This window comes from Perna viridis, chromosome 5 (genome assembly GCF_037379345.1).
Source record: "Perna viridis isolate PV_CMFRI_1.1 ecotype Kerala chromosome 5, ASM3737934v1, whole genome shotgun sequence".
Taxonomy (NCBI): Eukaryota; Metazoa; Mollusca; class Bivalvia; order Mytilida; family Mytilidae; genus Perna; species Perna viridis.
The window spans coordinates 23145165-23164602 of NC_142449.1; the positions used below are offsets into that span (position 1 = coordinate 23145165).

At 32.4% G+C, this 19438-nt stretch overlaps 1 protein-coding gene across 2 annotated transcripts in view; it reads left to right on the top strand.

The window, feature by feature from the left end:
- Window positions 1–19438, top strand: part of LOC148616566 (putative ATP-dependent RNA helicase DHX35) — a 133861-nt gene that overhangs the window by 42972 nt on the left and 71451 nt on the right. The window lies entirely within an intron of this gene.

Below are 19438 nucleotides of genomic sequence, written 5' to 3' on the forward strand. Positions count from 1 at the left end.
AATCTTATGTATTAAAGTACTACATTTAAACAGTATATAGATTTGATAAATCATGTAGTACTTTTAGTTATTGAAAAAGATGGGTACTCAGTTAAAACATCCTGGATACTTCACAACTGTAAAAGTATACTGCACTTTCAATTTCACATCAGATAATGTAAATATTTATAGCCTGTACAGTGATGATGTTCAGGAGATCAAGTTGGTGGTTAATTGATAAAATAGTAATCGTTTAATAAACTGCTTTGAGTAGTTAACAGGACAGTTGAGATTAAGAGATAATGATACATGTATTAAGTATATGGTAAATCTCCCGCTTAATTGTCCAGTCTATTAGATAGGATATTTATCAGGTTATTGTTATTTTATCAAGGGACGACTGTCTTTATCCTCTGAACATTTCAATTGTATGCACTGTAATTTCATAATCTATTTTAATAAAATAAGATTGTTTATTTTTACTTTCATATTTTTTGCTTTTAAATTGGATTAAGCTGTGACTAGATAAAAGTACACAAGCTTATCTGTATTATGAAGGTATATAGCTTAGGTTCTCTGTACTCTAACAACAAGTTTACTCATCTTTTTAGCATTTGTTGTGTTTTTGCCAGTTGTTTGTAATTAACTTTTATTCTCATTTAAAACAGATTTAAATTATTCTTGTGTACCATTCTGAACCTTTTCATATAATTTTCATGTTCATGCAAATTCCATCCCAACACCTACTTAATGCCAGAAACTTTTCTGGATTTTCACGACTTGTTTTTTTTTTAGGGTGTCTATTGCTTCAGTGTGATTACTTAATTAATGCTGTAACGAATTACCTACAGAAGCCTGTGTGTTTACATGATAATTAGATTGATTTTTATTACCAATTTTTTTCCCATGCTGCTTTTGTTTATTAGTTCATCAAGAAATAAAGCTATATTGACTTATGTGAATGTTCTTATTGCCCTCCCTGACCTCTGAATTCTACTCTTAAGTTGAATATTATTGATCTTTAACTTAATTCTTTATCTATTTTTTAAAACCCTTGTTGGAAGGAGGATATGTTGAGCTTTACTGTGTGTCTGTCAGTCTGTCCTCATGTAATCTGTTGATCTGTTCATGCACGTTGTAAAGTTTATGGTCGTGATGATAGAAATTTATAAATCTTGAACACAATATATTTATTGATTTACTTAAAGTTGGCATTTTTGGTAAAATTATTTTCCTAAGGATATCCTAAGAGGGGCTATTTATGCAGGTGTAAAATTTGGCACTTTTAAGCCAACAAAATATATGAAAAATTTCAGTGTTTCTAATTTAAGGGAATGCTGAGTGGTGCACTAATTTACTCTAAGTAAATAACCTGTAATTTTTTTTTTTGGCCACCTAAGACAGATTCTTAAAGTATGGCAAAATTTATACCCCACAAAAATTACCTGTTATTCAGCTGTACAGTACATTTTTGTATAGTTATATGTTTCCAGTACTTTTTCTCCTCCATCTCATCCATGAGACAGAAACAAATGCACCAGTGTCATGTTTTTGGCTTGTTATTTTGGCCAGTATATAAAAGTAACCTTTCCCAGCATATTATCAATCACTCTATTATATAAGTATTAACTAGTCTGCAGACTTTATTTATTGGCAAGAATCCTATGACTGGCGTATAAACAGGATTATTCAAAAGTTATGTCCTGTCATTGTAGCTGTCTACATATTCCCTATCATTACTACACTCTGGCAGAGTTTTCCATAGAGATGTTTTGACATATGGAGGAAGTTTATCCATTTTGACAAAAATATAACAATGCAACAGTCTATATATTCTATATCATCACAGCACTCTGACATAGTTTTCCATAAAGTTCTTGTGAGATACAGACGAGGTTTATCTATTTTGACAAAAATATAGCAATGCAACAGTCTACATATCCTTACTTTACTTTGTTTGAAATTTCTGTACAGCTTATGTGAGATATGAAAAGGGGTTAGCATTTTGACAGAAATACAACAATGCAACAGTCTGCATATTTCCTATCATTACTATACCAGTACAGCTGCTGTGAGACATGGACGAGGTTTATCCATTTTGGCAAAAAATATTACAAAGCAAAAGTCTACATATTCCCTATCATAACTTTTTCTGTACAACTGCAGTGAGATGTGGGTGGAATTTATCCTTTTTAATATGAATATAACACTGCAAACAAGTCATGACAATAGTATTACGCAATACCACCCAGATTTCCATGTTTTTGCTATGATTTGTGTGGTTCAAGTGTTTACTACTAGTGGGGATATATTGTCTGTGAATTAAGAGTACATGATTTTTGATAGAAGCTAATTTGTTAATGCTGTAGTAAAATTGAGGAGTGTTTGCACTCACAAGGGATTATTTTGTTTGTTTTATACAATTTTTCATCTGTGATACATAGTTTATTATGTATAGAATTAGTTTGTTGTATGCTGTCCTATTGTTTTTTTGTTGTTGTTTGAATATAGCTGAAATATTGCTGCTCCGACGTTAAACCCCAACAAACAAACAATTTTTTTGTTTTTGTTTTTGTTTTTTATTATTTTCTGAATGAAGCATTTAGGTAATACTTTTCCCTTTAATATTACAAGCTCTGACAAAATTATTGCATTTATTCCTGAACTCAGTAGTAGAAGGTAAATGTAGAGTACTCAGTAATAAGGTAGGATTTAATGTATTGGCACTATGGCATTAATTTTAGGCTTTGGTATCCTAAATGGAAATATATAAGGCATTGGGTAATGTTGGTGGTTTTCTTCCAAACGGGTGGTTTATTTTGTTGGTTGCCAATCATTTTCATTGACAATTCCAGCAGTCACCATTTTTGGGGTGTTTAATTTTTTAACTTTTGAGACAGGTGCCAAAAATGCCAAAATAGAAATACATCCAAAATTTCCAAATTCACTGTATTTTTTTGGTAATACCTAATAGGAAAAAAAGGGGCAATCTATCAGTACCTTTGGACTAAATAAAAGACAATTTAGGATTACTTCAAATCCATTCTCAGCTAGTAATGATATATTGACCAAGCAGATTGCAAGAAACCCAAGATTTAAGAAATTTTCATGGTTTCAAGTAAAATATCAAAATGAGATATTTTTTCTCAAAAATTGGACATTGTCCCATTTAAATGCTTTCAGATTTAAATGAATATTTGTAATTTTATTATCGATGTCTCTTTTGTCTAATGGTGAATGTGAAAATAAGATCAATTTTGTCGTAAGTAAAAAATAAAGATTGAAATAATTCAAATGTACTAGAACAAACTTTGTCTTCAATAAAAAGTTTGAATTGAATTTGTCCAATCTTCTTGATATTAAAAAACATTTTATTTAGAATAACTTACGCTCCAAGCAGCTGTTGGAGAAGAATTTAATTTCAAGTTTGTACGCTAACATATAATTTATAAATTACAAATAAGTCTGTTGCCTGTGGCACAAGATATTATATTTAAAACTAAACATGACTTTTAAAATTTTAAACAGGAAAGATGGCAACCAGTTGAATGCATGCTTCAAAATGAGCGACAATAAAAGCTGAGTAGGGAAGTGTCGGGGCCTAAAATGATATGTTTGTTGGGATCATTATGATTTATAGTGACATTTTACATTATTGGTAGGGAAAAATGTTAAATTTATGGGTCCGAGGCGAAGGAAACGACAGGCAAAGTGTACTCAGACCCCGCCAAACTTGGCTGCGCCCAGTCAACTCACAAAACAACAATGTCTCACCCGAACTTTCACAAGTTATCGCTAGGACGAATGAATCTATTTATGGTATGAATAATATTCACAGTTTGAATAGCAGAAACATGAACTTTATTATACCAGAAAACCAGCACTGTACTCCTATTATGAACAATCCAAATTTACAAAATTTCCAACCTCATATGCCCTTTCCAATACCATCAACACCTAGTATGGCGATGCCACAACCTATGTCACAACCTACACCAGGCCTATGTACCACATCACCAGTACTAAATAAAATACCATCTCTGAACCCAACAATTCTCCATCAACCATTCAAGTACACCTTGCACAATTTCAAATGCTGATAAACACTGTCAATCAAATGAATATGCAACTTACAAAACTTGACCGACTCGATGAAATATGTACAAAAAAGGAATGAGATTAGGAAACACTTTTGCAAATTAGACAATGAAGTTCTTGACATAAGAAAAGACTTGAAGGAGCAATCTGAAAGAATTAATGATGAAGATTTTCACTATAGCATTGTTGATGACAGGGTTTCTAAGATGGAAATTGAAAAGGAATCACTAAAGTTTGAAAATCACCAGTTGAAAGAAGAATTGCTTAATTTTAGAGCATATTAATGAAGTACAATCTCATATTTGGTGGCATACTTGAAAGTGAGAACAGAGATTTAGAAAACTGTGAAAATGTTCTCCAAAAATTCATAAATGAAGAACTAGGTATAACTGGTGACATAGAATTCCAAAATGTACACAGACTCTGCCAAAGGGATGACAACAAACCTAGAAACATTATAGGTAAATTTGTACTCAGATCATCAGAGGGTATTAGATGCAGCTAAGGCAAAATTCTCTGATCAAGGATGTCCCTGTTCAGTCTTTCAGCAATTTCCCATTGAAATTACTAATCGCAGGAAGGAATTGCTGCCGAAAATGCATACTCTAAGACATCAAGGGTACAGAAATGCTAGGGTTGTGATGGACAAGTTATACATTGGCAATCAGTTGGTCAGTCCTGTAGATGTACCAACCGAAGAACCTCAACTGCAACATGGTTTTAGTGCTAGATCTGACTTCAGGCCTAGTATGGGACCTCAGTTCCGTATGCCTGTTCCCCAACAGGAAAGGCCACAATTCCGTCCACAGGTACCAGAGTTTGCACCGCTGAGAGGGTTTTGACCCAAAGGACTGAATCATGACTGTCCAACTAATAATAGCTGGGGGTTTCGTGGCAGGAGCCGATCTAATTCTCCGGAAAACAGAACTTAAGGGGAAATTAATGATTTATCATATATATGTATTAACGTTTGTTGTATACAAAGTAAACTGCTTGATCCAGAGTTTCAAGAATTGATATTATGTAATGACTTGTTAATTTTTTAGAATCTAAAGCTCATGAAAATGATATTTTGTCTTTGCCAAAAGGGTATAGATCTCACTGTAAACATAGATCTAAATCTAATAAGAGATTTGGAGGTATTGTTATTGTTTTCAAAGATAATTTAGATTCTTTTTTGAAATTTCCAAAATCAGAGTCAGAGTTTGTTCTGTGGGTGGTAATTGATAAATCATGCTTTGGTATTGAGGAAAATCTTTTATTGGACTGTGTCTATATACCACTTGAAAATACCAGATACACTAGTAACGACGCCTTTAATGAAATTGAAAAAGAGATGATTTCTATGTTTAATAAATTTGATTGTACACCTGCATTAATTGGTGATATGAATGCAAAAACTAAAACTTTGAGCAATGTTGTTATACCAGATGATAACCTTATTAATATACTGGATGAATTTGACGATGATGAATTGTTGGCAAGTATGTATGACTATCAAAATTTGCCTAATTATAAAATCTTATTAGAACGGTTATCGTCAGATTTGTCAGTCCCTAACAATTTTGGATATAAGTTGACAGAATTCTGTAAACATAATATTCTTTATATTGGCAATGGTTGATTACCGGGAATTGACTTTTAAATTGGTCATACTACATGTAACAATGTGTCATTAGTAGATTATTTTATTTTGTCTTTTAAAATATTTCCTTTGATTAAAAACTTCTGTGTTATGGATTACAGTCCGTTATACTCTGATGTTTACTGTGCCTTTTGTTTTCAATTGTATGCATCACTGAACAAATTTACTACGAATTCCATTGATAGTAAAATCCCCATGCGCCAAGGTGGATCCCCGGAGAAGGAAAACCAGTTTGTCAAAGCAATAGTTGATGACGTCACTAAACTGAATGAAATTGACAATCTTTTCACAGAAAATCGATATGACAATTCAAATGAAATTGTTAACCTCACGGTCGATATAATTTGTGAACTGTTTCTTGATATTGCTCAGAGCGTATTTTCCTTCCGTGCGAACAATGGAGCGAAGGGAAAACAAACTGATGAGGTTTGGTATACAATTCTTGCCGGGTGGAAAGAAAAAATTTTCACAGGGCAACAAAATGTTACAATCGCACTAAAAGTAAAGTAAACAGAGATATTATGAAGAAAGCTGCCAAAAAAATATAAAATGAGATGTCTAGATGCTATGGGCAATTCCAGCATAAACTCGAATCTGATCTGCGTAAAAAGTCGAAAAAAGATTCGAGAGAGTTTTGGAAAATTCTTAAGCATCTAGATAAAACGTGAATATTATTATCGAGCAGCTTTATGATTACTTTAATAAGCTCAGTGAAAATATTGAAGATGAGTCCGAAGATTTTGATATAAATGATTTATTTGATAATATAGGATATGACCAAGAATTTATGAGAATTGTAAACAGCAATATCTCTGTAGAGGAAATTATTGCAGCAGTGAAAAATCTTGAAAACAATAAGGCATCTGGTGACGATGAAGTTGTTAATGAACATATTAGAAGTACTATTACACAAATATATGTTAAGATATTTAATCATGTGTTTGATTCTGGAAATATTCCTTTAGCATGGCTTACGGATGTTATCGAGGCTATATACAAAAACAAAGGTGACCAGAATAATTTAGATAATTATAGAGCCATCTGTTTGACCTCAAATTTGGGAAAAGTATATACGTCTATTTTGAACACAAGGATCAATAAATTGTCAGATGAATTTGGACTGATTATTGATGCTCAAGGCTCTATTTTGAACGCAAGGATCAATAAATTGTCAGATGAATTTGGACTGATTATTGATGCTCAAGGCGGATTCAGAAAGGGCTACTCTGTACAAGATAATATATACATTTTACATTCGCTTATTTCTATATATTTATCTTCTGGGGGAAAGTTATTCTGCACATTTATCGATTTTCGGAAGGCGTTCAACACAGTGTGGAGACTTGGGTTATGGTAAAAATTAGCTAAAAGTAAAATTGGTGGAAGAATGTTTAAATCTATCATAAACCTATAAACAAATATTAAGTCTTGCATGTAAGATGGTAATTTGCGAACAGATTTTTTTCCATGTGAGTTTGGTGTGAGGCAGGGAGAAAAGTTATCACCCTTCCTCTTTGCCTTGTACATAAACGATCTGGAGTTCTTTCTGATCTCTAAGTCAGTAAATGACCTGACTTTTGTAAATGACACATATTTGAATCATCTTCATGTTTATATTAAATTGTTTATCTTACTTTACGCAGATGACACTGTTTTATTTTCTGAATCTGTTGATGAAATGCAAGTGACACTGAAACGTTTTGAAGAATATTGTAACGAGTGGAGACTTAGCGTTAATGTTTCAAGTACAAAGCTTGTTATTTTTTTGAATAGAAAGTTTAAGTGAGAAATCTCTTTAAAATTATGCAATCAAGAGATTGAAATTCAGGACTGTTACACTTATTTGGGTCTTCTGTTCAACTTCAATGGGAATTTCTTCCAAGCTCAAAAGAGATTGGTAGAACAGGCCCAAAAAGCTTTATATGTTTTATACAGAAAAATTCAAAATATAGCAATTCCAGGAATTTTATTCAAATTTCAACACTGAGTTTAAACTTGAGTCATACTTACTTAGATTAAATCGTGCACGATGGGTCACTATCTGTAAGTTACATATATGTAATGTAAAATTTCCGATCGAAACCAACAGATGGCAGAATATTCCGAGTAATGATAGAATTTATAATTTATGTATGACTGGTCTTGGGGACGAGTTCCATTATATATGTCTTTGCACTCATGATGATATTGTAAATTTACGGAAAAAAATTGTTCCCGAATATTACTATATTTATCTATACATTACTAAATTGTATACAATGCTGAAATATGGTAATACTAATGTACTCACCAGATTGTCTCTACTCATCCAGAAAATTGAAAAATTGATCACTCAGTAGCATCATATTTACACTATATTTATTTGCACCCACATGTTCATTATTATGATATATGTATTTAGATTTCCTTGACATTGTTACTGTATGTATGTTGATAGTGTTGCACTCGATTTGTATACTATCTTTGTATTTATAAATATCTGTATTTAGCTCCTGTTACGTAGTAATTGCAGCTGTGAGTTTAACTAATAAACAGTTGAAACAGTTGAAAATTTTAATAAAGTTCAAAGTAAAAAAGTATGGTAAACATTGCATTCTATTACTTGCAATCTGAGTACATCCCCAGGGAATTTGTGATTTCTTAATGTCTTGAAAAGACAAAGAAAAACTAAGCCCTAGATATAGGTACTTTGTCATGATGTTGAAGGCTTCAGTACTTAGCTGTTTTGTTGAAGGTCATCTGAACTTCGCCATTAGGTTGAATGCCATCATAATGCTGCCATTATTAAAAAAGCAATCAGAAATTAGCCATGATGTTGAAAGACATCAGAACTTTTCCATTATGTTGAAGGCCATCAGAACTTTGAATTAAGTTGAAGACTATCAGATCTTCACCATTATGTTGGAAGCCATTTATGCTTTGCCGTTATATTGAAAGCTATCAGAACTTTACCATAAGGTTGATGGCTATCAGAACTTCCCCATTAGGTGAAGGTCATTGGAATTTTGTCATTATGTTGAAGACCATCAGAATTTTGTTATAATGCTGAAGGCGGTCTGAACTGTGTCATAATGCTGATGGCCATCTGAACTGTCTCATAATACTGATGGTCATTGATGCTCTGCCATTATGTTGAAGACTATCAGAATTTTCTCAAATATTGTAGGCTATCAGAATTTTGTCACAATGCTGGAGGCCATCTGAACTGTGGCATAATGCTGAAGGCCACCTGTTCTGTCTCATAATGCTGAAGACCACCTGTTCTATGTCATAATGCTAAAGGCCATCTGAACTGTGTCATAATGCTAAAGGCTATCTTAACTGTGTCATAATGCTAAAGGCCATCTGAACTGTGTCATAATGCTGAAGGCCATCTGAACTGTGTCGTAATGCTGAAGGCCATCTGAACTGTGTCGTAATGCTAAAGGCCATCTGAACTGTGTCATAATGCTAAAGGCCATCTGAACTGTGTCCTAATGCTAAAGGCCATCTGAACTGTGTCGTAATGCTAAAGGCCATCTGAACTGTGTCATAATGCTGAAGGCCATCTGAACTGTGTCATAATGCTGAAGGCCATCTGAACTGTGTCATAATGCTGAAGGCCATCTGAACTGTGTCATAATGCTGAAGGCCATCTGAACTATGTCATAATGCTGAAGGCCATCTGAACTGTGTCATAATGCTAAAGGCCATCTGAACTGTGTCATAATGCTAAAGGCCATCTGAACTGTGTCATAATGCTGAAGGCCATCTGAACTGTGTCATAATGCTAAAGGCCATCTGAACTGTGTCATAATGCTGAAGGCCATCTGAACTGTGTCATAATGCTGAAGGCCATCTGAACTGTGTCATAATGCTGAAGGCCATCTGAACTGTGGCATAATGCTAAAGGCCATCTGAACTGTGGCATAATGCTGAAGGCCACCTGTTCTGTCTCATAATGCTGAAGGCCACCTGTTCTATGTCATAATGCTAAAGGCCATCTGAACTGTGTCATAATGCTAAAGGCTATCAGAATTTTGTCACAATGCTAAAGGCCATCTGAACTGTGGCATAATGCTGAAGGCCACCTGTTCTGTCTCATAATGCTGAAGGCCACCTGTTCTATGTCATAATGCTAAAGGCCATCTGAACTGTGTCATAATGCTAAAGGCTATCTTAACTGTGTCATAATGCTAAAGGCTATCTTAATGTGTCATAATGCTAAAGGCTATCTTAACTGTGTCATAATGCTAAAGGCTATCTTAACTGTGTCATAATGCTAAAGGCTATCTTAACTGTGTCATAATGCTAAAGGCTATCTTTACTGTGTCATAATGCTAAAGGCCATCTTAACTGTGTCATAATGCAGAAGACCATTTATTCTTTGCCATTATGTTAGAGGCTATCAGAATTAGGCCATCAGGTTGAAGGCCATTGGAACTTTGTCATTATGTTGACGGCCATCTGAACCATGTGGTAATGTTAAAGTCCCCCTGAACCATGTGGTAATGTTGAAGTCCACCTGAACCATGTGGTAATGTTGAAGTCCACCTGAACCATGTCATAATGCTGAAGGCCATCTGAATTGTGTCATAATGCTGAAGACCACTTGATCTGTGTCATAATGCCGAAGGCCTTCTGAACTGTGTCATATGATGCTAAAGGCAATCTGAACTATGTCATAATGCTGAAGGACATCTGAACTTTGGCATTATGTTGAAGGCCATCAAAACTTCACTATTATGGTGAAGTCCATAGGAAAAACAATGTTTAAGGTATATATTATGAATGATTTATCTAAACTTCAAAATTTGATACCTTTGAAAAGTTTTTGGGTGAATAGGAACATTCTGTCTGTATGTCCATCTAATCATCTGTTCATATATCTTGTTGGCTTAACTCCACCTAAACTGGTCAATGTACTTCGATGAAATTTTATGTGTAGGTTAGGTGTCATCCAAATTTAGTGATTTATATATATATAATGGTATGAGCGGAACTAGCATCAAGCATCAGGCTATTGAACAGGAAAGCCAGTGGTCAAAATATGTTTAACGATGCTTCTGTTTTTTTTCACCTGTCTATTAATCTTGTAAGACAGATTTTACTTTAATTTTTTCACGATTAATAATTATTTTAATAATATCGAGGTGGTTGATCACTATAAAATCTACATTATTATATTGAAACAACTTAATTGTGAGTTTATAATTCTTTTATTACCAACCTTACTTGTTCTTAATACAAATCTTAATAAAATGGATGATGTACAATTATAGAATGGGAAAGAATGTTTTCTTCATTATCCTGGTAATTGTTTAATCCAATACTATATGATAATTGAAAAAAACATTATTTTAGTAACAAATATTTCTTAACAATCAGTTATCCTTGAGCAAGGTCAACATCTCTTGTATAGCTTGGCAAGACATTATTGTCTATAGAATAAAACACAATAACACTATTATAGTTTTTTAAAACATTTTAAACACTATTTAAACTTTCTATATTTGAAAAAAATAGCCCAGAGGGTTTGCAATGAGCGGATTGCTCCTCTGTCTGTCTGTCTGTTTGTTCATTACCGGTACATTTTTATAACTTCAACTTTTAGTTGCTCTGATGCAGGAGGTATACTGTTCTACCCATGCCATCAGTCTGTTCATCACTCTTTTTCATAAAAGTTTTCTTTCAACTGCTTGTTATAGCCACATGATATTTTGACAAATGCTTTAAATAGGTGTGCCATATCATGGGATTTGATTTCAGGATTGGACAATGATATCTTTTTTACAACTTAGTTTATACTTTGACAATATACTAAAATTATGGTACAGCTAGGCAAGTACAGCATATAATTAGTTGCCATTTGTTCACAGACTTCTTGTTTGTCTTAATCTCTCAAAACTTTTACTTTTACTTTTCAAACTAGAAAATGCAAATAAACAATAAATCAGTCTTATACATACTTTTAATGCATGGTTAGAAATCCTTTAATAGCAAAACTGTTAAGGTGAAAATCAATATTTCGATTTTCAATATTCTATTTTCTTGTATGATAATTGCATGCAAGTATGTTTTAGGATCATTTTGTCTTTTAAGTAATTGATTGCCTGGGATACACTTTTCCATGGGCTACTAAGATTTGATAGACAGAGTTATTTCCCCTTTATGTAGCCGCCTTCTAAGATGGGATTACATGGCATATTAACATGTCAGAGTTATGTTTTAAACTGATGAATTCAGTTTGAAGAGATTTACTATATCAGAATTTAACATGGTTTCATTGCATCCTTAAGATTGTCTATTATATCTGCTATTTTGGTTTAATAGAACGCTAGAAAGGAATGGCAGGATGATATCTTCCTTATTACTACTCTTTGGTGCGAATAGGTTAATTCTGTGCACTTCTTATCACCGTTCAAGTTGCAAGTGGTGTTGATATAAACATAGGTATTTAAAATATATTCTAAAGAATCAAATTGTTAATGTGTCCTCTTTTATCTTGAGAGATTGACTATGTTAGGAATTGTTACAGTGTGTAATATAGTTGATTTTAGGATATTGGAGTTGGTCTTCCCTTAGTTGAATAGCTGGTATGTGTTCAAATATCTTATGTAGTTAACCAGACAATTGACAAGGAGATTTAAACTTTTTAGCTCACCTGGTCATAGGCCAAGTGAGCTATTACCATCGCTTGGCATCCGCCGTCCTCGTTAACAATTATACAAAACTCTTCTCCTCTGAAACTACTTTACTAATTAGAACCAAACTTGGTATGAATGTTCCTTGGGGTATCCTGCATAGAACTGATGTGGGGATTTTTATTCGTTGAAAAACATGGCTGCCTTTACTAAAATAGAAGATAGGGGTCAGACAGTAGTTTTTCACATGTATCTCCAAAACCGTTAGGTTTAGCTAAATTCTGACAGTATGAAAGTGTTAAGCATGACGTGATCTATCTCTGGCCATTTTTTTGTCGTAATCTGCTAAGCCATGTTGGAGTTATTTCCCTTTTTCAACAATTTTTGGTATTTTTCATGTTATTTCTTTCAAAAATCTTCTCCTCTGACACTACTTGACCAATTGAAACCAAACTTGGTATTTAATGTTCCTTGGGGTATCCTGCATAGAACTGTTGTGGGGATTTTTAATCTGTTGGAAAGCATGGTCGCCATTACTAAAAATAGAACATAGGGTCAGACAGTAGTTTTTCACATATACCTCTTAAACTGTTAGGTTTAGCTAAATTCTGACATAGGGTAATAGTGTTCAGCATGTGCTCAAACTTTCAATTGTTGAAATGATTCTTATGATAAGACCTACCAAAGATTTCTTGAGTCAAAATTGTTGGACAACTTCTTGTTAAATTTATTGCCTTTGAAAGGCAAAATTCAACCAGGTGAGCGATTCAGCTCCTGGGAGCTTCTTGTTAATATTCCATACACATTTTTATCTTAGTATGATTGAAAGTTAAAATATCCTTGTCAGCTATCAAGTCAATTACCTAAGACAGCTCATCAGGTAATGACCATTCTATCAAATCAAGACTATCTCTGTTCCCTGAACTCAACTATTTTACTTGCTGTAAAATCATGGGTATCTTAAAAGCAATCTGAAGAATGAAATAGTCAATGCCTCCTTTGTAAAGAGCTGTTAACACATGATATCAAGGACATTGTTTTTGTCTCCAGAAAGCATGGTTTATATATAGGAAAATGTTCTTTTTGCATGTTACATTTTTCTCTACTTGTGGTTGATTATTAATTGCATAATGTACCCCATGTAAACAATCTAATGTTTATTTATTGACTTTGAATTTACAAGGCAGTGGAATGGAAGCATTAAATCAATGCATAGATTCAAAGGCCAACAAATAAAGGTAACAACAAAAAGAACACATATAAATAGCCATTTTCCCTACTTTCACTTTCGTTTTGCACTCACCAAACCAACCTTTTCAGTGGAACATTTTTATGATATTATGTTAGATTTTCTCTTAAAAAAGTTCTTCATCTTCCAGTGTGATGTTTGCTCTATTTTATAAGTCATTGTTCATATCTTTTGACAAAACATTAGTTTGTAGAGAGGCAAAAAGAAAATGCACTATATTTTTATAGCATCCATGTTTTGACCTACACCCGCTCAGGGATATGCAATACGATACTGGTACCTATTATCAAGTCAAGTCCAAATTTAATCTGACAGGAGTAGCTGGTACTGAAATGGTCCTGATTTGGTACAGGCATTTCGAACGAATTGGTTTGCTAAATTTAGATTTACAGTATGCCAGATGTCCCTCTTCCATTGTGGATTATGCTTAGTAAATAATTGGTCACATCAGTTATCATTTACTCTCCTCATAAATGTTCATTTAAAACAAATAGGAGAATTACTTGATATATAGAATACTTGTAAGAGAAATTAAATATGGACTGTGTTTAGTTATTAATCATCATTTTATCACATCTTTAATGTTCATTGAAAACATAACAAAATCTTTGTTTGCCAAAGGTCTATTTTAATACTATGTATTTTTTTTATGTTTTAAAAATGTAAGATAAAAAGTGTGTCTGAGAAAAAAATCTACACACTCTAATTTAGGAAATTTTGCTGTATACTTATGTCTATATCAAAGTACTCATTGATAACAATTTTAAAATTATCATGATTTCCTAAATTGTTAGTACATAAAATTCAGAATTAAGTTCTTTATTCATAAAATATTCCACTGAACAGCTATATTATAGGGAACAAAACTTTGATGTTTTAAGGAGGTGGACCTAGAGTAAGGGACATAACTTTTGCAAATAATTGGAATGTTTATATTCAGCATTTTACTTCAGTCTCAGGTAAACATCAAACTTTGACTTAATTTAAACTGTTTCAAGTCAAAGTTTGAGAGGCTTTGGTGAAATTGAACATGATACAAACTTTTCACTGAAAAGATTTCAAGAGTTATTTCCCTTACTCTAGGTCTACCTCCTTAAATGGAGCTAAAATCATGAAAATCACAATAAAAACTAAACATCCTACATTCATACTAAAATTGATGATATAAATTCTGAATGAACTTTCTAATGTGTACTAGCCTAGACTTCAGTTAATTGCACTTACAGAGGAAAAAAAACAATATCAGTCATAATATACTGCTTAACGTTTCCTTAAATCTGGTATAATCCATTAATTCCTACTGATTTTAGATTATTCTGATAGTTGTTAAGTGATTGTAGAAATCTAGGCAACGTATACCTTGTTATTTTCCTATTTGTCTTTGTTTATTAGCATTGTCTCGCTATTTTCTATACAAGCTTGTCTTTCCAAATGATTTCAATCATGCAATTTGAAAATTTGGCTCCATCTTATGTGACTGTAATTGTTCATTGATTGCTGGTATTTCATGATTCTGTATAAATTGATTCATTTTTTATTTTTCTTTTTTTGGTTGGTTGATTAGAACATTAAAGGTTAAATCACTAGTTATCAACCGAATTTCAATTGAAACAAGAACTGTGCTGAATGAGGACCTTAATGGCATAAAGGTTGAATGTTATAGAATGCTTGCATACAAACACTATTATACATTGTACCAAGTTTTCTCTGTTAGAAACGCTAACATGTGACTGGTCAGTAACATACTACAATGAGATATTGTGCTGCTTTTAGGAATATGTCAATTAAATGACCCCCCTATTTTGGAAGCAGTAATTTCCTTCCATGATGCTGTCCAATACTTATTTATATTACAAAGACTTTATCATAACTGATAAAATAGATTTCATCGATAGAGTCTTCACTGACTTACAAAAGAATATTGCTGCCAGTATTGTCAAGATCTATTTTGATGGTTGTGAGCTGAAAAAAAAGCATTGTATTGTTAAATTTGATAGAGCTTAAAGTAAATTTTCCAAGAGACAAAATAGACAAATAGACACCATGGGAATATGAGCAGTATTAAAATCCAGTAAAATTACTACAATAAAGAACACTAAATAAAGCAGTGGTGGATATTGGCTGGGTTTTCTCTGGATTTGGTTATGTTTTTATTGTTTGAATGATTGGTTTCTCTCAGTTTTAATTATTTTTTTTTTATTTGAAGTTTTTTTTTTTTTTTTTTTTTTTTTCTTTCCTTGAGTTTTCAAAACCGTTTCCCTTTTGCTTTATTTTTTTCTACCTTGTTAGGTTGCTGTTTGTTGGATTTGTTCTTGATGACTTTTTCAAAGTTGGAAATGGAACAAGCATCTTATATTGCTGTTTGTTGTTAACATCACAGTAATGTAAATACTTGTACATTGTCATGAAATGTCAACAACACAAATTCTATTTAGAGCAAAACCTTTCTGTTTTGATACCATAATTAGATTTGATTTCGGTCTGATTGAAATGTAACATCTATTTACTTTTTAGCCATTCCATTGATGAGAAAAACCATTAACAGACATACAGTATATAATCACTATGTTTAATTCTATTTGTGTAAGCACTTTGATAAAAGTCTCAATCCTTTTTAGAGCCTTTTCATGTAAAACTATCATTCATGAAGCAAGACTAGTCTTTTGAAATCAAAAGGAAATTTAAAAAAATAAAGATGTCAAAAAAGTGATGAATTAAGGAGGTAGACCTGTGGTAAGAGATACAACTCTTACAAATCATTGGTTTGCTTTGTTTGTTTGTTGGGGTTTAACGTCCGAGCAGCAATATTTCAGCTATATTCAGACGAACAAATCATTGGAATGGTTGTATTCACCATTGTACAACAATCTTTTGTAAGCATTAAAGTAACTTGAAAGGCTTTCGTGAAATTGAATATGATACAAACATATCACTGATTTCAAGAGTTATGTCCTTTACCCTAGGTCTACCTCCTTAAGACACAAATTGACACCAACATTGTATTTCTATGACAGGCAAAAAATTGTGGTTGTATTTTATTTTAGTGGTGTCTTTATTCGTCGTCATTGGCAATAGCATCATCTTTGTCCTCCATAGACATTTAGTGTCTGTAACAGTAGCATGTTAGTTCTTCCATTTTGTCTGTAAATTATCTTGATTGATATTTATAAAATGCTAATTTAATTTCACGTTTTTAAAAAGGCTAGTTTTTCACAGGGAGAGCAAATATTTATTATCTTTTTCATTGGCCATTTATTTAATTAAATTTCACTTGCTACTGTTATTGGTATCTATGGTATTTTTACTTGCTTTTATTGGTAGAAGGAAAAAACTCTGCTGCTACTAAAATTATTACTCATCACTAAAAGGATAGAATATCTGAAATTCGTAAATGGGTGTGATTGATTGAGTGAGCTAGCTTGTATACTAGACTAATTGATAACTGATACATACCATCTCTTTAGTGCCAATTTGATCTGTGCTTTGTGCTTATGCATTAGTGAATTATAAGTGTGTTAAATTTTAATAATATATAAAGTATTGAATTTGATTTACTCAGTGACATATTTGTCTAAGCTTAGTTCTTGTTTTTTAGTTGAGAAAAGTGATATTTAATGTCACAAGTTTTCAGTTTTTTTCTGCACAACTAATTCACATGAATCAAATTTGTTTTGAAAATTAAAAATTTTCTTTAGGTAATGCATCAAATGTTTTTTCAGTTCACTGAAGCCCTGTGCTTTTATATTTTTCCCCTATAATCTGTAACAATCGCAAGCCTAGAATATGTCCATTTTCCACCGCTCTTGAAACGAAAATTTGTTTGAAAATATATTTTTAAGTTCTGCAGGTAGATTTTAATGGTGAGAAAGTTAATTTTTAAGCCAAACTTACCTGTAGACATTGGTAAAAAAAATTATAATAGCACTGCATCAATATATTGACTGCATGGTGTTTAGATGGACTTGTAAATTGACAGTTATGATTAAAATGTTAAGCCCATATTAAAAAGGTAATTACCATAAAAAAAACCTCTACATACTGTAAGTTGTAAACTGAAACATGGTTAGTGATAAAAATTCAGTCAATTATGTCTTGTCATTACCTCAAGAATGGAATGTTCATGTCAAGTGCCGTACAAGTGCCTTACTTAAATAATGCAGAGTTTTTTTCTATGGCAAGAAATATCATTTTATCTTAAAAACTTATTCAAATACAATTATTGAAGGAAGACTTAAGATTGATTTAGACTGAACTATATTTGATCTGTTAATGAAATCCTTTTAATGAGTCTATTATCACGTAACAAGATTTGGAACAACCAGTTCAAAAAAGAAAAATTAACCACCAAGTGTTAACACAATCACGCAAAGTTACTTAGATTACAAATTTTCACATAGAATCTGTCCATTGTGACAGGTCCAGGAACCGATGAAATTTTTAGGTATTTTTGGTGACGTCAGACTATCGTGGTTTAATTACGGTAAAGCTTTTTCACTAATTAAACAACCTATTTTTGATAAATTGGTCCATTAGGTATTATTTCAGACCTATTTATTTCAAAGAGCTTTGAGAACTTAATGACATGCACAATGCAGATATTATTGGTGTTAGAATTATATTTCTCTCTGGAAATGATTGTAGCTCAAGACTTGCTTGCATTTTATCGTGTTTGTTAACACTTAAGCTCTCTGTAAAATTCAAATTTCTCAGCGAAGAGTATACTGGGTTTGGTTGTGTCTTAAATATTTATGTTCATTTAACTAACTACATTGTAGTAAAAATAGGATAATTAATTGGAAAGAGTGAATAACCAAAATATTATCATGAGTGCAGAAGAACGCCAAGATTTAATTAGTGTGCGGAACTTGTTCTGCGCACCAATTAAATCCTCAAGCGTTCTTGGCATGAGTGGTCATATTTTGATTATTCACAATAACCAAGTGATTATCTTATTTGTTGTATAGATTTTATTCAATTTTTATGGATATTTTCAACATGAATTTTAAATTTTATGATTGGTGGATTGATATAAAAGTTGTGACGTTTTGGCGGGATAAAGTCTGAGAGTGAAATTACTGACTTTATTTCACAGTGTTACACTGGGAACATTAGATAAAACACTGCTATCTAAATAATAAAAATATTTCTCTCTTCTGTTGTCTTTTTGTTAAAGGTTACAAGGGTTGGCAAATAGTGAAGTCAGTTTGTCTGTGTGATACTCCTTATTTTACAGATTGTAGATTTGGGTTCTATGAAGATATTGTCACTTGGTTAACATGTATGTTGCTTTTTGTTTTTGTTTTTGTTTTTTTTTATTAAAAATGCTGCAGTTATGGCAATGTTATTGACATATTTCTTTTCTATGGTACTGAAGTTATACTTCAAACCCAAGATATGTGATGTAAAAAATAATAAAATAACATAATTGGGGCACTGTTGCCCATCATTTTTATTTTTTCTGGCTGTCTGTCCATCAGTTTGTCTGTTTATAGGTTCAGTGGACTGTCATTCCTTTAACAGTATTCATGTGCCCAAACTACTGTATTTTATATCATAATTAAATTTGTGTGAAAATTAGGTACGTATTTTGTGCATACAAAATCGGTGATCTCAAAAACTACCGGTATACAAAATTGTGAATTAAAAAACATTTACACACATCACATGAAGATTGAAATTTTGTGGGAAATTGATATTTCTCATATATGTTACATTAGTCCAGATTTTGACTGACTTTTAGGGTCATATTTTGTGAGCCGAAAATCTTAAATAAGTATAGATGTAAACTGAAATCTCATATGAAGGCTGTAAAATTTGGCAATTTTGAAGCAAAAAAAAACCAAA